The sequence below is a fragment of the Triturus cristatus genome, chromosome 3_2 (assembly GCF_964204655.1).
Source record: "Triturus cristatus chromosome 3_2, aTriCri1.1, whole genome shotgun sequence".
In the NCBI taxonomy this organism is placed as follows: domain Eukaryota; kingdom Metazoa; phylum Chordata; class Amphibia; order Caudata; family Salamandridae; genus Triturus; species Triturus cristatus.
This window is the reverse complement of record NC_140584.1, coordinates 201590162-201596218: the sequence shown is the minus strand read 5'-3', so window position 1 is coordinate 201596218 and position 6057 is coordinate 201590162.

Below are 6057 nucleotides of genomic sequence, written 5' to 3'. Positions count from 1 at the left end.
AGCATATATTGAAAGAAGATGTTCTGCTTTCACCCCAGATGATGCTTCTAGGGGTAAATGAACGAACTGGGAAAATTGGGGAGGAGCTTACGTTTGTAGCAATGGCCGTGTTTAGACTTTGCGTAGCGTCAGCCTGGCTAGATCCCTCTCCTCCAACTTTCCATCAGTGGAACGGCCACCTCCTACTTATATTTAATCTTGAAAAAACACTATACGATCAGAGAGGCAGGAAAAGTAGGATTAAAGGTAAAAGAATATGAGGACCATTATCAATATGGATGGACCAACTTGCCCTGACAGAAAGAATACCTAGGTTTATGTTTAATTTGGATTTTTTAAATAATACTGACAAGTCTGTTTGAATTTTGAGTATACAGGTGTATGTACTATCATATTTTTATGTGAGGATTTCGCTGTTATTTGATAGTATCCTGCTCTCTTTTTTTTCTCGAAAATAGAGAGATGTTAAGTGTCTATTGGTAGGAGCGTTTAATTTGAGGTGTTTATAAGAAATGTGTGAATTGATAATTAATGACGAAGAAGAAATATGGTATTTCTAAAGTGTAATTTTTGTCTGTTATTGTTTTTCTATCTTGTTATCTTTTTGCTGGTCTTTTCTTTGCTGCAGTTGCATCTAATTTCTGTATTATGTTTTGTTAATATACGGGAAAAGAAAAGAAACGTATAATCGAAAAACTTTCCACTTGCAGAATTTGCTGACTGCTTCTAAATGAGAGCCTTCCCAAGGGAACACTTTTCAGTCTGCAATATTCAGCTAACATAAGAAACGAATAAGCCTTTCTCTAAACGTATTTATGCGATCAGGCCTTTACATTTAAACATACATTTCTAAAGTCACATTATAAGCATTGATTTCACTACACTTCATACATGAATAAGCAAAACTACACGTGCAGACTTTAATATGGTGCTCTTTTAAACCTAATGCAACACTTTATACGTGAACTAATTCATTATGCATCATTTAAAATTCATTTTCGATTAAACACTACATTGATCTTCATAAATGACATGATTACATTTCTATTCGCACTAATGTATGCTGCTTTAATACTACCTTTCCAACGACCACACGTTAATACATTCATTTAGATATGTGGGTGCGGACTACCTGTGATTATGATGCACCCCTACAATTTTTTCAGAATAATATGACGCTCTATCACAGGGGAGGCCGGGAGGTAGAAGGACAGTCTGACCGAACAGCAAAAGTAGACTCAGACAGGCAGAGACTGTGCCTGCAACAGCCTACACATTCCACCTTGCTGAACCTAATTAGCCAATTGGAACTATCAGTAGGCTGGAGCCGTGCAACAAGAACCATGGAGCAGGTGCTACATAAAGAGAGTGTTATTTATACTGCTCTCTGCGTGGTTCATCCTCGGGTAGGGGGATGATTTGAATATACTTTGTTGAGCGCAACAGTCCCTGCGCCAATGCTGGGCCACCATGGGTGCCGGCACTCTCATTTGTCCTGGAAGAAGTTACGGAACACAAGAGAACAAAACTAAAAAGCACCAGTTCTCAGTACCGGTGGGTCCCGGCCCATTTAATGCACTGGCAATATCCAAATGAACTCTAGTACAGAGCCCCAACGCATTAGTGCCTGATATGTTTCAACTTTTCTCAACAAAAATTGTCAAACCCAGTAGGTATCCCTTTTATACAGAGATTGACAAGCTAATGCCTTTACCAATGCTTCTTTGTAAAGCATTGTTTGAAAAAGTAAACGAAAAGCATTTAAAAATACCTTATACATGAACATCTTAATGTATTTCAAAACTGTATATTGAATACAATATGTTCAATATTTATAAATCGCCGTTTTTATTTTTCCAGTACTTTTTATTCAGTAAACTCTAAATATAATTTAACAAGCATTGGCATAGCCAATAGGTCTCGCTTTTGGGACCTTATAAGTATTTAGCTATGCAGCACAATATCCTTGGTGCAACAACATCAACTGTTGCATGGCTAAACACTTATAAGGTCCCAAAGGCGAGACCTATAGGCTATGCCAATCAGGCCCGGTTCTAGCCTTGGCCCTGGAAGTGAGGGCTTGAAGGCAAGCGCGCAACGGCATTGGGCTCAAAAAGCTGTCTGTCTGTGTGTGTGTGCGCCCGGGCTGAGACAGCTTCCCGGGTGCACACAGACAGTTTTTGAGATTATCGCAGCCCAACTGGAGTTGGAGGGTGGCAGTGAGGGAATCCGAGGAAGAGGTCATGGGGTTTAGGGGGGAGTTAGGGAGAGATGAGGGGCACTGGTGGAGGGTGGTAGTGGGGGAGTCTCAGGAGGAGGTCATGAGGCGGAGGGGCTACAGGGAGATGAGGGGCACTGTTGGAGGGTGGCAGTGAGGGAATCCGAGGAAGAGGTCATGGGGTTTAGGGGGAGTTAGGGAGAGATGAGGGGCACTGGTGGAGGGTGGTAGTGGGGGAGTCTCAGGAGGAGGTCATGAGGCGGAGGGGCTACAGAGAGATGAGGGACACTGGTGGAGGGTGGCAGTGAGGGAATCCGAGGATGAGGTCATGAGGGGGAGGGGCTATGGAGAGATGAGGGGCACTTGTGGCGTGTGGCAGTGAGGGAATCTGAGGAGGAGGTCAATAGGGAGGGCCATAGAGGGATGAGGGGCACTGTTGGAAGGTGGTAGTAAAGGTATTTACAGAGAAAGAAGTTATTGGTGCGGCGCCAAAAAAGACTTTCGCATCAGCGCTGAACCGGCCCTGTTATGGCCTTTCTGTTTTTGTTTATTTAATTAGCAGTCGGGTCATAAGGGCTAGTGTGGAACATACTTTAAAGTGCATGCTAATTATATTTACTGCTATATTCAATGTTTTAAGTTTGAAGGTGATTTTACTAATGTTTTTACCGGGAAACATGAAAGTGGAGCCCGATGGTACCTGATATGGGGCTAGGGCCCAAGGTCAGCTGTGAGATAAGGTGCATTGGAGAGGAGTAGTGGATAATCAAGTCTGCAAGGGAGTGCGTTGCAGAGTCCGGGGTCAGGTGGCGGTAGTAATGTAGAGGGATTCTCCCTGAAGGCCCACACAGAGGGAGCCTGTAAGGGAGTGTGTTGCAGAGTCCGGGGTCAGGTGGAGGTAGTAATGTAGAGGGATTCTCCCTGAAGGCCTACACAGAGGGAGCCTGTAAGGGAGTGCGTTGCAGAGTCCGGGGTCAGGTGGAGGTAGTAATGTAGAGGGATTCTCCCTGAAGGCTCGCACAGAGGGAGCCCGAGAAGTGTCACTTGCCCGATACTCCCACCTCAGAAACCTCCTCTTCCCGTCAAAGGAATATTACATGGAAAAAACACTTTTTGACAGTGATAACATTTAGAAAGAGACTTGGAAAAGAGAGTGTTTTACTGTACCTTGTAAGACTAAGAAGAGATAAAGGAGGGCCCTGAAGCAGGCCTGGCTAGATATATTTGCGACAAATCGAGCCCGCAGTGGCCCACCCAAATGCACCTTTGGCCAACCCAAATAAAAATTCCTGGAGCCGGGCCTGATGCCAATGCTTGTTAGACATGTAATGGGTTATTAGCTGCAGTGGCCGCAGTTGTGAAATCTCGCAATTCATTTCTAATTTGCTAAGTTTCGCGAACAGAGTAGCAGGTGCAGTCGTTCATTCTACGTCCCACGAGGTACCTGGAACTGCACAGCCTAAATCTTTAGTAATAGTTTCAGCTGACAAACAGCTTTTCTCATCCGACGCACGTCTTTAAAACTTTAAACCATAACAGGTTTTGTTTAGGGGAGAGGTGGGTGTATTCAAAGGGGCTTACTGCCAAGGCAATCGCAGTTTGCCTTTACCCCATACTAGAAAATATTTTTCGTAGGGTACGGGGTGTAGCAGCTGCAAGGCCGCGAAGATGGTACTTGAAGCGGATGGTTTCCAATACTGAAAGTTTCGGACAGATGTGGACTACATCTCCATGTGTATGCGTGTTCGGGGGTGTTGGGAGGGTACAAGAGGCAGGTGCCGATGGATTATCTGTGCTAGCGCCGAAGAGTCCTGCCCTTCAAGAGAAAAAGCCGTTCACGTGAAACATTTCAAGCATTTCTGCACAGATGGGCAGGAGTGGGCGGTAAGGTAGACTTCCGGAGTAACCTGACAGATTACAGCATTTCTGTAAGTGATGGAAGCTTATATTGGTGTGTCCAAAGTCAGGTCGATATTTCAATTGATTGTGGCATATTATGCAGCTGTTCCGGAAGTAAGGCCGACATCTTCATAAATAATGACAGATTTCTCGGGTGCGCCAGGACAATGGCCTACATTGCTGTACGTGATGGGAGGTTATACTGGTGTGCTGGAAGTAAGGTCGGCAGTTCTATTAATTGTGGCATATTATACAGGTGTACCGAAGTAAGGCCGACATTTCCCTACATTTTGGCAGAGTATTCAGGTGTGCCACAAGTAAAGCTGACATTTCCATAAAAATGGCAGATCATACAGGTCTTGGCGAAAGTATGGCGTAGGTATGGGCGAAGGTACAATGTGCCCCATATGACTCTTAGGATGGCACTAGTTAATAAGACGGGGTGTCTCACAGGCTCTACAGGCGTTGCAGGTCATGCAGAGACAGGGTGTGAATCTCGTCACCCCTTGCAGTCCGGAGTGGGACACAGATTCTGGGGGTAAACAAGGTGCGTTTCTCGCCTCTTTCGATGCACAGAGGAAGGAGTGTTGGACTTGTCTTCTTATATACAGTGGGTTATGGGGATCACGCAGAGCGCACTGGGGCACTATACACACGGTATCCATACTTTGCGAGTTTATGGAGCGTTCTCACAAACCTTTGTTAGGGAATTAAAGTCGGCAGATGTGTACAAGTCAGTCCATATAGTCCTGTGGGCGATGGGGTGCCCTGCGGACAGTGCAGCTGTGCTCCACACCACTGTCCACTCATTGTAACGGCGCAAATCGTTCATGACTGGAGATACATGTTCACGTTTCTATGGCTGATGACGTTTACTCACGTGTGCACTAAATAAGCCCTTCATTCCGGTATCAGTACGGGGCAGAATACACAGGTGTGTCAGCCCTGCTCCACCCCACGACCGGTAAACAATTAACTCAATATATTATGAATAATTCATTGTTTAATTGCAGAACTGTTGTAGTGAGTGAGTTTGCATTTCAGAATTCACCAGTTTCTACTGTCCCTCGGTGGCTGCTTGGAGCAAACATTTTTTCGAGGGTGATGGCCAAAGTAGAGGAGTTTAGGAATACTTCAATTTTAATGCAGAACAATTACAAAGTGTTAACTCTCACCCAATTGGGTACGAATTCAGAAGACAGGGAAAGTTTGGCTGTTGTGAAATCCGTGGACGAGTCCATATAACCCGTGAGGGAGGTTCAGATGTTCCTTCGGGTAATGAACAGCTCTATTCTACACAGAGTACGGAATATGAAATAGGGCATTTCAGAATCGAGCTGGGCACGAAAATATGAGCCTGAGGGTCATCGGTAAAATCCTGCATATGCCCGCTCAGTATTCCATCCTTCCAATGTCGGTAAATGGAGAATACATTAGTTGATGATAACACCTGTCAGAATCTGCATACATTTGGTAAGAAGCGCTATGTATAATGATTATTATTAGTCATTATTAATGTTCATGCACAGATTGCAACATTGTTGCCTTTATTGGGACGGTTGGCGCATCCCTGTAATTTGAAGACCCAGGGGCTTATGTACAAGCCCCCTGCGCCGCCGGTGCTTCACTTTTACCATGGGAAAAAGTGCCGTATCAGCGGTGCAAGGGGCTTGTAAATAAGACCCCAATGCGTACTAAATGTTCTGGTCTGGAAAGCACATGTCCCTCGAGGGACTGTGAGAAGGGCGCAGATTTCACCTCTCCGGGCATCCATTGCACATTCTTTGTTCACTTTCTGGCTGCCCAGGAAGCAGTCGTACTCCTAGAGCAACACAATGAAGGAATCAAAGTGACCGTCCCCGACCGGACACCAAACTGCAATAGATACCGGAGCGTGCAAACCCAGATCAATCAACACATTTCGGATATTCTAATTGGCT